This window comes from Mustela lutreola, chromosome 13 (assembly GCF_030435805.1).
Source record: "Mustela lutreola isolate mMusLut2 chromosome 13, mMusLut2.pri, whole genome shotgun sequence".
Taxonomy (NCBI): domain Eukaryota; kingdom Metazoa; phylum Chordata; class Mammalia; order Carnivora; family Mustelidae; genus Mustela; species Mustela lutreola.
This window is the reverse complement of record NC_081302.1, coordinates 77002396-77016947: the sequence shown is the minus strand read 5'-3', so window position 1 is coordinate 77016947 and position 14552 is coordinate 77002396. Positions and strand designations below refer to the sequence as shown.

General features: G+C 42.2%; 1 long non-coding RNA gene and 1 pseudogene across 1 annotated transcript in view; both read left to right on the top strand.

Moving 5' to 3' along the window:
• The window catches only part of LOC131813500 (uncharacterized), a 52699-nt gene that overhangs the window by 15375 nt on the left and 22772 nt on the right, over nt 1–14552 (top strand). The window contains exon 4 of the long non-coding RNA XR_009346849.1: nt 3402–3534. This is a non-coding gene — a long non-coding RNA (uncharacterized LOC131813500). The remainder of the gene's footprint in view (nt 1–3401; nt 3535–14552) is intronic.
• LOC131813495 (proton-coupled zinc antiporter SLC30A5-like) lies at nt 11133–14055 on the top strand (annotated as a pseudogene).

Here is a 14552-nt window from a genome sequence, read left to right as displayed (position 1 = left end):
TATAACATTTTTCCTGTTGTAAAAACTCAGAGTAGCTTTTCTTAAACCACTGTACAATATTGAAATGTGTGGCTAGGCCACGTTGGACAGTCAGCCATCCTTCACTGGTGAGCGGTTCCCATCTGCCCCACACCCTGCCAGCTTCTTCGGGGTTCTTCCTGGCCCATCCTGTGCTCTCTGCTGGCTCACCATCCAGAAGTTCTGTGGTGACCAACAAGATGCTCTCCTGTGACCTGGCAAGAGGCAGGCAGTCTGTGAATTCTGGGAATGGAGAGGCGGAGCGAACCCACCCTTGTTCCCCTACGTGGGTGCTCTCGGGAAGTCTTGCTCGGGAAGACTTAGACCCCTTTGTGGCCCCCCCCCAGGTACAGGAATCACCCAGCCCCACCCTGTCCCTGCTCACCTGCGTTTTCCCAGGGCCCCCTAGCCCAGCTGCTGGCTCTTATGAGGGGGATTGGGTCTGCCGGGCTCCCTATTCGATTCCCAGTGCTGGACATTCTGCCTGGCCTGCGGTAGGCACTCTGTAATTGTCTGCTCTCCCTCTCTGTGGCTCTCACCCATGTGACTACCTCACACACTGTGTCGGGTTATCTCATTACACCAGGGCTCCCCTTTCTCCTCCATGCCCTGTCCCTTGCTGTTGTGACCAGCATGGGGCTTCTGGAGACAAATTCACCTCAGCTGCCTTTTTTTTCTTATTTAAGATTTTATTTTTAAATAATCTTGACACCCAGTGCGGGGCTCAAACCCACAACCTTGAGATCAAGGGTTGCAGGTTCCCCTGACTGAGCCAGCCAGGGGCTCCTCTGAGCTGCAGGTTTCCCCTCCATCTTCAGGCAGAGTGTGGAAGCAGTGTAATTAGCATAACAACACGGAGGCAGTTTACAGAGTGGGGGGCTGGTGAGGGAATCTGAGACAGCAGAGGGGAAGCATCTGATGGAAATGGACATCCGGAGGTGGGCAGCCTTCCACTCCGGCACCTTCCACTCTGAAGGCAGCTGGTGCTGTTCTCTGAGATAGAAAGCAGCCCCAGAAGAGAGTCACTGAGCGTGGCCACATCTGTGCGCCTGTCAGCCTGGAAGGCCAGTGCCTGGGGGCGGGGTGGAGGGGGTCACGTGGTTCTGGGCCAAGCATTCCCCTGTGTGTCCTCTGCAGGAAGGAGGCAGCATTTCCTAAGGGCTGGATTCTGTCCTGGGTGGCTGGTTTTTCTCTGGAGCCACTTAGGTTCTGTCTCTGCTCTCTACTTACTGAGTTGGTAACTTGAGGGCTAAAATCAAATATGACTTTAGAAGAATTCTTAGCCTGATACGAATGAACGTAATCCAGACACTACTGATGCAGTCTTTAATATCTTTAATGTGGACACTATTGATATGAGGAACATTTTCCAAGCTTCTAGGGACCCTCTGGAATTAAGCCTAGATATGTTAAGAAAGGTGTATAAGAACACCCTCCCCCACCCCCCCAAACATGTACCAGCTTCCAGAAGGAGATGCAGCTTCTCCTTTGGTGTTTCGCCTTCCTTTCCACCTCCTCCTCCTCTTCTCATGCTCTTCTCCACTTTTTAAAGTTGTGGGGTTTTTTTTGTTTTCTTTTGTTTTTTAAGTAAGCTCTATGCCTAACAGGGGCCTTGAACTCATGACCCCGAGACCAAGAATCACATGCTCTAGGGGGCATCTGGGTGGCTCAGTCAGTGAAGTGTCCAACTCTTGACTTCAGCTCAAGTCAGGACCTCAAGGTCCTGAGATAGAGCACCGCCCCTGTTGGGCTACGCGAGGGGTATGGAGCCTGCTTGCGATTCCCCCTCTCCATCTCTCTCTGCTCCTCCCCCTGCCTTCTCTCTCCAAACACACAAACAAAGCCAAAAACCACCCCAAACCCCAAAAAACAAAAAGAGAATCACATGCTCTACCAACTGAAACAGCCAGATGCCCCTATTTTTAAAAAGATTTTTAATGTCTATTTTTTTCTGGTTAATGAAACCCATATTCAGGAGTATTGTGTTTATGATTTAAGGAGATCAAAATCAATAAATACTCCAGTGCAGTGACACACCATGGTGTTCAGTAGAAAGGAAAGCTCTGTGGAAACAGTCATTTTCACTTACAGTGGGTTCGGCTATGGCACTTGTGAATTTGTTTCAAAGCAATTGATAGATTAGGGAACAGTGGAAAAGTTAGGTGCATTCTGCCTTTGCCTATGAACAGTGATCTGCACCCACTGGAACTGAGTTAGGTAGGAACACACAAAACATGTGCACACATGTGCACACGTGCACATGCACACGCATGTGCTCACACCTCAGCTACTAGCTACCTCGGTTCACCACGTGCACTCTCTCAAAAGGTGGTGCTTTGCGATGTTTTTGCACATGTGTGCTTTTTGATATTACAGCAAACAAATATTCATCCAACATCCCAAACATGTCTAAGCCCGCTGGCTCCAAACCCCAAAGAGTCCCAGCGGTGAGGAAAGCATTATTTATATATGAAGATCTTAACGGCAATTGCCGAGTCCTGCAGAAGTAACTCCATCCCAGTGCCAGGAACGGCTCATTTTGTGGTTTCAAGCAACCATTGCTACAATTTCCAAAGCACTGAGTGCAGATGAGAAAAATTAGAAACGGTGATAAAAAAATTCTAAAAGAAGTCTATAATGTTGGATTCGATTTTCCATTTTGATGAAACCACTATCTATCAGAAACACATGCTGCAAGGGACCTGAATCTCAAAGGCAGAAAAACATGTCTCAGGATTTAAGGTTACAGAAGATTGCTTACCTTTGATATTTGGTGCCAAGGGAAACCAAGGGTGATAAACCCACCCATCATCAAGGATGCTCCCTCTTTCTGATCAATTTCAAATAATGCTCTTTCCACTGTTCAGGATCACAGACATGCCACAACCCTTCCCAGCCTCCTCTACGAGCACACCTCAGGGTCCTTCTCAAGGGAAAGTGCCCTATTCACTGTCATGTTTTCTGTTATTTATGAACCACTTCACATGTTCTAAACTCCCTGTTTTTATTCGGGTCCCATCTTCTTTCTTGGAACGTGTCACTGATGGCATTTAAAATGATGCGGAAATCACATGGACTCCCCTGGCCCTGAGCTGTTTAATTTTGCTTAGTCTAGTGATTTTTAGGAACACCTACATCAAGAGAAAGCACCACGGACTGTATTTGGAAGTGGTTTGTCAGCTGCATTACTTAATTAGACTTAGTAATCTTGCCTCATGGCCGTGAGTGACTCATGAGGTGAGGGGCAAGGCGAGCCAGTGTTAAACTTCTGAGGACCTCACATTTATTTCCTTTTTATTATGTGGTTTCCCAAACATACACAAATGTTCCTTTTCTTTTCTTTCTTTCTTTTTTTTTTTTTTTTTTTTTTTTAATGTTGGAAGCTATCAACCTGGAGCTTCTAATGTAAAAGATCCTGGAGCTGGCAGAGTTGACAAAAGACACCAGGGCAGGCACTGCAAACCCAGCGAACCCACAAAACGAACCGAAGATGATTCAAGAAAACATGTCAGAGAGGTGTGTGATCTGGGCAGACTCTCCAGAAGTGCAGCAGGGTCAGAGGTGTGAGCTCAAAGTGCGGGCTGGCGCTGGCAGGGATGTACATGTCTGGTGGTGGGGGATTATTCTGGGGAAACAGGGGTGGAGCAGAGGGTGTGGTGGAACAGGTGGGAGGTTATAAGCAAGAGAAACAACATATTTGAAGGGCTGGGTGCGAGAAGGGGGGCCACACACCACATCTGGACAAGACCAGTGATTCCTCTGGGCTCCTGACATCCAGTGTTTGGTTCTGTGGATGATGTCCCCCTTGCTTCAAGGTCTCAGTCAGTCAGAGTGTGGAGCCTTGGTCTCTGCAGCCAGAAGGAATGTGCTAAGGTTTGTGAGGAGTGCCCTGGGAATAGCCACCAAATCCCTAACTGAAGGGAGCAGAGAGCGCGCAGAGCTCGTCTCATGGCAGATCATAGCGGCCTCCTTGCTTCCCTAGACACACAGTTTTAAGAATCCGAGAGAAGCTGCACAAAGCAGGAAGGGCAGAAGGAGAGGTGGAGTGTGGGGCAGGATGTTGACGACCGGCCTCACCACCCAGGCTTATCCCACAGGAGTGACTGGAGGGGCCAGAAAGGGACCCCAGCCAGGAAAGCTTGTCTCAGGGCTCACATTGCTCACTCCGTTGTTCAGTTGTTCAGTGTCGTTGTTCAGTTGTTCAGTGTCGGGGTTTGGGTAGAAGCAGAGGGGATAATCCCGACTCAGCTGTTCCATCAAAGCTTCCTCACATTCCTCTGGGTCCTACCACTCCCTCTGGCATTGCTTCCTGCTTTGGTCTTGAGGCTAGAGTCCCCTCCCTTGTCTGGAAGTGTGGGGCAAAGGACCACCTCTCCTCCTCCATGGGGGTGAGGGGTGACACCAGTGTCCTGACAACTCTCCGCTAAGAAATCCTTCCTTCCCACTAACCACCTCCATCCATTCTCCTCCCCACATCCCCCTACCTCAACTGCTCTCTCAGACGCCAGGGTGTCGGGGGCACCTCCGAGCAACGTCTGACGTAGATAGTCCAACATCTCTAGACTATGTGGGCGCTTGTCATCTGTTATTTTCAGCTGGGGAGCCTCTGTTGAAACACCACCACAGTGAAAGATGTCTTTGGTTACAATCCTCCGCACATGGACCTTCTGTGAAATTACTGTTCTCTTCCCTTGCTCCTTTGTGTGTGCCATGTCATGACTACTGTGTTTTTACCCTGAAGACCTTGTTGCATGTCTGATTCTCTAGAAATGTGGCATATCTGCGACCCTGGAATATATTCTCAGGTTGAAAAGAACAGTAGAGAAATCTTAAATTACATTCAGTTTTATTTTCTGTAGTAATGTTGGCATGGTAATTTTGAAACACATGTATATTGTAGGATAAAATAGGCAAATCTGTGGATGCAATGAGTCAAGATTTTCAGGGAGAGAGAAAAGACATATAAAATTAAGGAAGAAAACCTTTTTGTTGATTTTGAACTGATAATATTGGTGTAAATTCACAATTAAAAATAAAAAGTATTTCCTAGCTTTGTCCACTGAAAGGCACCAAAACTATGACACACAGCAGCAATGAGCACATTTTGGTCCAGACCCTGGTTTCTCAGTATTAGGCTGAAAGCTAGAAAATTGCCATATGGTATGGTATGGTATGGTAGGTATAGTATAATTAAGTCTAATATTTACCTAACTAAAGGAATCAGAGCGTTTGGATATATGGCTGATTTCACATCTAGGCAGAAGGATAAGGGGACCTTGATGTATCATGCGCCAAAAAGTAAGGAATCTGTCAAAGATTAATGGAGTCGTACCAAAAACACACAGATTTGAAGGGGTTTCCTAATAGCCAAATTTGGGACAGTCTGAGCACTGGAAGAAAAAAAAATTAAGGTTGATTATAATTAAATAGATAAATATTTTGCTAATGGTTGAATAAATAAAAATCAATGGCTCCATAATTTTACAGACAAAGGGAGAAAAAATCATTTCCCACCATGGGTTATGACAGTTACACAAATTTCTTTCTCTACATATCTGTAATTAAAGGGAGAGAATTAAACATGTATCCTGCCTTTTGAGGAGAAAGTGTTTTGCATTTCTCATTGACAAGAAGCCATTCTTTACAGAAGAATGTCAGTTAATATGGGTAGAAGAGCAATTGAATGAGAAACTTACCATTTGGTGAACACCAGTGAAATAATTGGCTTGGGAAATAACTGAATTCTTTAAAACATGGACTCAGGAAAGTACCTTCTACCCGTCAAATCCAGCCCACCATCTCTCTGATATTGTATATACCATGAATTGAGAATGTTTTTAAAAAATTTAGATAGTTGACAAAATCCAAAGGACAGCAATCCGTCTTGACACATGAAATTTTTATGCAAATTGAAATTTCAGCATCCATAAGTAAGGTTTTTTTTTCTTTTTAAGGCTTTATTAATTTATTTGACAGAGAGAGAGACACACACAGCGAGAGAGGAAACACAACTGCGGGGAGTGGGAGAGGGAGAAGCAGGCTTCCCGCTGAGCAGGGAGCCTGATGCAGGGCTCAATCCTAGGACTCTGGGATCATAACCTGAGCCGAAGATAGACGCCTAACGACTGAGCCACCCAGGCACCCCCATAAGTAAGATTTTACTGGACCACCGCCATGCTCATTCATCACTGTGTTGCCAATGCCTGCGTTTGTAGTCCAATGGCAGATTCACATAATTGAGATAGAGACAATGTGGTCTACAAAGTGTAAATTATTTAGTATCTGGAACTTTACAGAAATACTTGGCTGACTCATGCTGCAAACATTTGTAGAAGGGGAACTGAGGAAGAGGGTGTTTGTACAGGGCAGATGTATCATTCTATAAATCATTCATTAATTGCAAAAGGAAAATGCACTTTATAATGGGAAGATCTGGCAGTCACCCCTTGCCAAGTGATCAGCACTTAGCATCACTGAGAGAGCAACACCCTGACAGTCTGTACCCACTGGCGGTGAGCGACAGCAATCCCTGTGCCACCTCAGGGGCACTCGTGCCAACCATGTTTAACTTGACAATTTTTAAATAGTTTCATCGAGGTAGAGTTGACAGACAATAAACCACACGTATTTATTTATCTTTAAAAAAAAAATCTTTTAAGACTTTGCTTATGTATTTGAGAGACAGAGAGAGCATGAGCAGGGGAAGGGGCAGAGGGAGAGGGAGAAGCAGACTCTCCGCTGAAGAGGGAGCCCCACGTGGGGATCGATCCCAGGACCGCAGTTTTAGGACCTGAGCTGAACACAGATGCTTAACTGACCAAGCCACCCAGGCGTCCCTAAACCACACGTATTTAAAGTGCATGATCTGATATGCTTTGGCGCTTGTATACCACTAAGTGAAACTACCACCATCAAGATAATGAACATGTCTATACCAACAGAGGTTCATCGCACCCCTTTTTAATTCTGGGCTCCCACCCCCCTCATCTCTCTCTATCTCATCGATCTGCTTTCTAGCACTGCAGGTTAGTTTGCATTTTGTAAAACATTAAATAAATGGAATCCTACAGTGTGTACACTTTTTTATCTGGCTTCTTGAAGTCACCATGATTATTTCGAGACTGAGCCCTGTTGTTTCATGAATCAGTATTTTATTCCCTTCCTTCCACCTAAAAATAGGGATATATTATTATGTTCATTTTTCCATTCACATGTTGATGGGCATTTGGATAATTTCCCAGTTGGGGCGAGGACAAATAGAGATACTGTGGACATTCATATATAAGTCTTTGTATGGCCAAGTACTTTTAATTCTCTGGGGAAAAGCTCTAAGAGTGGAATGGTTGAATCATATGGTAGGTTTATGTTTAGGTTTTTAAGAAACTTCCAAACTGAGTTCCGGTTACTCTGTATCCTTGCCACCCTTGGCACGATCAGTCTTTTTAGTTTTGGTCATTTGTGGTTTTAATTTGTCTTTCCTCTAATGACTAATGATATTGAGTATGTTTCCGCAGGTTTTTGCCATCTGTGTGTCTTTTATCTTCTTCTTGAATTTTGAAAGGTTTTTAAAAAGAATACATTCTATTTGCAAAAACATGGGTGGAGCTTGAGGGCATTATGCTAATTGAAACAATCTAGACAGAAAAACAAATACTTGTTTGACTTCACTCTCATGTGGAATCTAAAACAAACAAACAAACAAACAAAAAACCCCCAGAAACCAAACTCATAGAAAAGAGATCAGATTTGTGGTTACCAGAGTTGGGGAGCTGCAGGGTGGGGTGGGAAACTGTATCTGGATGAGGTGGTCCAAGGTACTAACTTCCAGTTACAGGATAGATAAGTGCCAAGGGTCTGATGTATATCATGACCTTAGCTAACACTGCTATGTGGTTTATTTGAAAGTTGCTAAGATAGTAGATCCTTAAAGTTTTCATAACGAGGAAAAAAATTTTTTTTTCCTTTTTTTTTCAAGCATTTCTATGAGATGATACATGTTAACTAAGTGTATTTTAATTATTTCACAATATGTGTAAATCAAACCATTATGCTATACACCTTGCCCCTATACAGTGATACTTATCAATTATATCTCAATAAAATTGAGATATAAGATTAAGAAATAAATACATGTTCTGGAGACAAGTTTCTTCTCAGATATATGACTTTCAAATGTTTTCTCCCAATCTGTGTCTTGATTTTTAGTCTCTTACCGTTTTTTCAAAAAGCAGAAGTTTTCATTTGGACAAAGTCTAATGTATCCCTTTTTCTTTTATGGACCATTTCTCCAGAGTTGCCTCTGCATCTTTGTAAAAAAAGTTGTCCATATGTATGTATGTGAGTCTGTTTCTTGAATCTATTGTTTCATTGATCTGTGTGAGCAGTGCATTCTCTTGTACAGGATTAGGTAAGTCTTGAAATCTGGTAGTGTTAATTCTCCAACTTTGATTTTTTTTAAGAGTTTATTTAATTATTTGGCAGAGAGAAAGAGATCACAAGTAGGCAGAGAGGCAGGCAGAGGGAGAGGGGGAAGCAGGCTCCCCACTGAGCAGAGAGCCCAATGCGGTGCTTGAGCCCAGGACCCTGAGATCATGACCTGAGTTGAAGGCAGAGGCTTAACCCAATGAGCCACCCAGGCACCCGTGATCATTTTTTTAAAAGTCATTTTGGCTGGTCTGGTTTCTTTGGCTATTCTTCACGTGTCCATATAAATTTTAGAACCAACTTGTCAATATCTATAAGAAAGTCTGTTGGGATTTTAATTTTGATAGCACTGACTCTATAAATCAATTTGGAAAGAGTTCATATCTCACAAATATTGAGTCTCCCAACTCATGAACATGGTATACCTCTCTGTTTACCTAGGTCTTTAATTCCTTCCAGCCATGTTTTGTAGTCTTTACAGTGCAAGTTGTGGTTGGCAGAGTTCAAAGATGTACCGCAAGGAACGCCTGGGTGGCTCAGTCAGTTAAGTGTCTGCCTTTGGCTCTGGTCATGATCCCAGGGTCGTGGGATTGAGTTCCACATCAGGCTCTCTGCTCAGTGGGGAGCCTGCCCTGCTTCTCCCTCTGCCAGCCACTCCTCCTGCTTGTGTTCTGTCTCTCTCTGACAAATAAATAAATAACATCTTAAAGCAAGCAAACAAACAAATAAAAACAAAGATATCCACCAAAATTCCTGTCTCCTGGGATAGGCACCCGGTGTAATCTCCTCCCCTTGAGTGTGGGTAGGACCCATAAGTATAGCGTGTGGGTAGGACCCATTACATGCCTGTAATGAGGTTACTAATGGTTGATTCTGAGTTAATAAAAAGGATGTAATCTTACACAGCCCCGACTTTATTAGGGGAGTTCTTAAAAGAGGATGAAACACTGAAAAGACTTTGCAGAGGTCCCCAAGCATCAGAGGAGACCATAGCTTCAGTTGACACTTTGCTCATGGCCTGGGTGACCCCAGCAGAGTATTCAGATATGCTGTGTCCAGACTCTTGACCCACAGAAACTATGAGTATATTTCTAAGCTGCTGAGGTTATGATAGTCTGCAGCACAGCAAAACAAATCCATAGGCCTTGAACATCTTCTGTCAGATTTGTCCTTGTTTCAGATTTTCGGAAACAGCTAAAATTGTCAATGAACTTGTTTTCTTAATTTCATTAGTTAGAATATGGAAATACAATGGATTTTTGTATGTTGATCATGGATTCTGCAGGACTGCTAAGTTTATTTCACAGATTTCTTAGGATTTTCTATATGGAGGATAATAGAAAAAACATCCCATAGAGTCTACATATAGAATAATGTGAAAATTAAAATGTTATTTTGTCCCTTCCAGTCAGCAAACCTTTAATTTATTTCTCTTGCCTACTTACTGCCCTGGCTAGATCTTTCAGTTCAGTGTTGAACAGAAGTGGTAAAAGAGGACATCTTTGCCTTGTTCTCAGCTTAGTGAAAGGCATTCAGCTGCTCACTCTTAGTTTAGGGATTTTTTGTATATGCCTATTATCAGGTTGAGGAAGTTCCCTTGTGTTCCTGGTTGGGTTTCGTTTTTTTTTTTTTTTTGTTTTTTTGTTTTTTTTTAAAATGAGAAATAGATGTTGGATTTTGTCAAAAAATTTTTTGCATCTGTTGGGATGATCATGTGTTTTTTCTCCTCTATTCCACCAATATGGTGAATTACATAAACTGATTTTCTCATGGTGAACCAACTTTGGATCCCTGGGACGTGTCTCAATAGGCTACGATGCATTATCCATTTGCTATATCGTTGGACTCTATTTGTTAATATTGTGTTTATAATTCTATGTTCTGGTTTGTGCCTTTCTTTTCTTATAATTCTTTGATTTTAGTAATAGATAATGCTGATCTCATACAATGAGATAAGAAAGGTTCTCTCTTCTTCAGTTTTCTGGGAGATTTTGTATAAATGTGTATTACCTTTTCCTTAAATATTTTACAGAAATTACCAAATTTGCCACTAAAATTGACCACCTTTGGGCTGTGGTTTTCTCTGTGGGAATATTTTAAGTTACCAATTCTATTTATTTACTTTTCAATAGGTCTTTTAGGGTTTTCTATTTGTTCTTGAATCAGTCTTGGCAATTTTGTCTTCCTAGGATTTTTTTTTCCATTTTATCTCAGTTGCATCATGTCTTGGTGTCATATTTCGGTTTTTGGTATATTTGGTCTTTGGCCTTGCACAGAACTTCTAAAAACCTTAGGATTTTTCTAAGTAACGAGATTGATAAAGGTGTCTTTTGTTGTGAATAAGGTGACTTGTGGAAAGCCCCTAGACAACCTAAAGATGGGGACTGGTTACCAGGGGAACCAGCCCTGTGATTAAAAGATTCGAGCTGATGACATGGCCTGGCACCATCTGCTCCGGTGCGCCTCCAGGGACCCCGGCGCCGCTGGAACTGCCCGCGGCCTAGAACCGACGTGCGTGTGCTTGTGAGCCAGAGCCCGGTACAGCGGCGGCGGCGGCGGTCGGGCCTGCGGGGACACGACGGGGCCGCTGCATGGGGGAGTGACGCGCCTGCGCCCGCTGTTCCCTGGCAGCAGGGAGACATGAGGAAACCCCGCGGCGGGGGCACTGGCAGCGGCTCCTGAGCCCTGGAATGGAGGAGAAATTCGGCGGCGAGGTGCTAGCTGGCCCCGGCGGCGGTGGCGGCGGCGGCCTTGGGCCCGTGGACGTGCCCAGCACTCGATTAACAAAATATATTGTGTTACTATGTTTCACTAAATTTTTGAAGGCTGTGGGACTTTTTGAATCATACGATCTCCTAAAAGCAGTTCACATTGTTCAATTCATTTTTATATTAAAACTCGGGACTGCATTTTTTATGGTTTTGTGTCAAAAGCCATTTTCTTCTGGAAAAAGTATTACCAAACACCAGTGGATCAAAATATTTAAACATGCAGTTGCTGGGTGTATCATTTCACTCTTGTGGTTTTTTGGCCTCACTCTTTGTGCACCACTAAGGACTTTGCTGCTATTTGAACACAGTGATATTGTTGTCATCTCACTACTCAGTGTTTTGTTCACTAGTTCTGGAGGAGGACCAGCAAAGACAAGAGGGGCTGCTTTTTTCATTATTGCTGTAATCTGCCTATTGCTTTTCGACAATGATGATCTCATGGCTAAAATGGCTGAACACCCTGAAGGACATCATGACAGTGCTCTAACTCACATGCTTTACACAGCCATTGCCTTCTTAGGTGTGGCAGATCACAAGCTTCCAGAAAACTCTCTGTAGATGTTGGTGGAGCCAAACGTCTTCAAGCTTTATCCCATCTTGTTTCTGTGCTTCTCTTGTGCCCATGGGTCATTGTTCTTTCTGTGACAACTGAGAGTAAAGTCGAGTCTTGGTTTTCTCTCATAATGCCTTTCACAACAGTTATCTTTTTTGTCATGATCCTGGATTTCTATGTCGATTCTATTTGTTCAGTCAAAATGGAAGTTTCCAAATATGCCCGCTATGGATCCTTTCCCATTTTTATTAGTGCTCTACTTTTTGGAAATTTTTGGACACATCCAATAACAGACCAGCTTCGAGCTTTGAACAAAGCAGCACACCAGGAAAGCACTGAACATGTCCTGTCTGGAGGAGTGGTAGGGAGCGCTATATTCTTCATTTTGTCTGCCAACATCTTATCATCTCCTTCCAAGAGAGGACAGAAAGGCACCCTAATTGGATATTCTCCTGAAGGAACACCTCTCTATAATTTCATGGGTGATGCTTTCCAGCATAGCTCCCAATCAATCCCCAGGTTTATTAAGGAATCACTAAAACAAATTCTTGAGGAGAATGACTCTAGGCAGATCTTTTACTTCTTGTGTTTGAATCTGCTTTTTACCTTTGTTGAATTATTCTATGGCGTGTTGACCAATAGTCTGGGTCTGATCTCAGATGGATTTCACATGCTCTTTGACTGCTCTGCTTTGGTCATGGCTCTTTTTGCGGCCTTGATGAGTAGATGGAAAGCAACTCGGATTTTTTCCTATGGGTATGGCCGAATAGAAATTCTCTCTGGATTTATTAATGGACTTTTTCTAATGGTAATAGCCTTTTTTGTGTTTATGGAGTCAGTGGCTAGATTAATTGATCCTCCGGAATTAGACACACATATGTTAACACCAGTCTCAGTTGGAGGGCTGATAGTAAACCTTATTGGTATCTGTGCCTTTAGCCATGCCCATAACCATAACCATGGAGCTTCTCAGGGAAGCTGTCATTCATCTGATCACAGTCATTCCCACCATATGCATGGACACAGTGACCATGGGCATGGTCACAGCCATGGATCTGCAGGCAGAGGCATGAATGCTAACATGAGGGGTGTATTTCTACATGTTTTGGCAGACACACTTGGCAGTATTGGTGTAATTGTATCCACAGTTCTTAGAGAGCAGTTTAGATGGTTCATTCCTGATCCCCTGTGTTCTCTCTTTATTGCTATATTAATATTTCTCAATGTTGTTCCACTGATTAAAGATGCCTGTCAGGTTCTACTTTTGAGACTGCCACCAGAATATGAAAAAGAGCTACATCTTGCTTTAGAAAAGATACAGAAAATTGAAGGATTAATATCATAACGAGACCCTCATTTTTTGCATCATTCAGCCAGTGTTGTGGCAGGAACAATTCATATACAGGTGACATCAGATGTGCTGGAACAAAGAATTGTACAGCAGGTTACAGGAATACTTAAAGATGCTGGAGTAAACAATTTAACAATTCAAGTGGAAAAAGAGGCATATTTTCAACATATGTCTGGCCTAAGTACTGGATTTCATGATGTTCTAGCTATGACAAAACAAATGGAGTCCATGAAATACTACAAAGATGGTACTTACATCATGTGAGATAACTCAAGAATTACCTGTGGGATATGAACAACGAAGATTAATTTACTTGGTATTTATAATATTGCCAGAAGGAAGAAAATTGCACATAATTGTACAGAAACATTTGCTGTATTCGAAAAAAATTCTAAAGCTCCCTGCTATTGGATCGAGGAATCTTTCTTAAAGGAAATTTAAATACAGAACAAAGCATTAATTGTACAAGGAAAATAATTACTTGAATTATGTGTATAACAGGAATCTTAAAATTTGAGTGAACATGATGTATCACATCATCTTCAAAAATGAACATATAATGATGGATTCTAATGAAGACCAAAATTACTTGTGTGTTTACTTTCTGTCAGAAAGCATATCCATTGTAAATAATGTATTTACATGTTTATTACAAAGACCCAATTGAAAAATTTTTAGTCAATTTTTTGCATAGCCCTAGGATAAAATAGGAATAAATGTTCTATATTTATGGATTTTCTGTATATAAAACTGGTTTCTAATTATAACTTAAATCCATTAAGTAAAAGCTGTATTGCCACTTTAAATGTAAACTAAATTATTTGGGAGAAACCAACCACTGAAATGAGACAAGCATTGAGAATAGGGAAGTATATAACATTATTGATGTATTACAAAAACCAACCACTCTGTAAAATAAATCTTTTTACTTTTGGTAATATTTGCAAATGAATAATTACTTTATTAGGGTAAAGAACTTATACTAAGTTGTGTGCATGTCTTCTTCCTCTGAAGTAGAATATTCCATTTCTTGTTATGCATCTGCCATTCCAAGTTGCTTGTCAAGCTGGGATCCAAGCAATGCGAGGGGTCTCATTTTTCATTTAGTTCCATATTTTGTGAAACAACCAGCTGAGAGAATCATAAATAATGTCAACTCACATTTGAATTTTCTGCCTTAAACACAGCTTCTTTTTTTTAATTTCTGGGACATGTGGATCTATAAGAAGTATCAAAGAATAGGTAGTTATTTTAAATTTAGTAAGTGAATCTTGTCCGTAAGTACTTGTGCATCATGAAATCAAAATATCTACCCTGTAACTACTTTATTTTTTTTTTAAGATTTTATTTATTTATTTGACAGAGAGAAATCACAAGTAGATGGAGAGGCAGGCAGAGAGAGAGAGAGGGAAGCAGGCTCTCCGCTGAGCAGAGA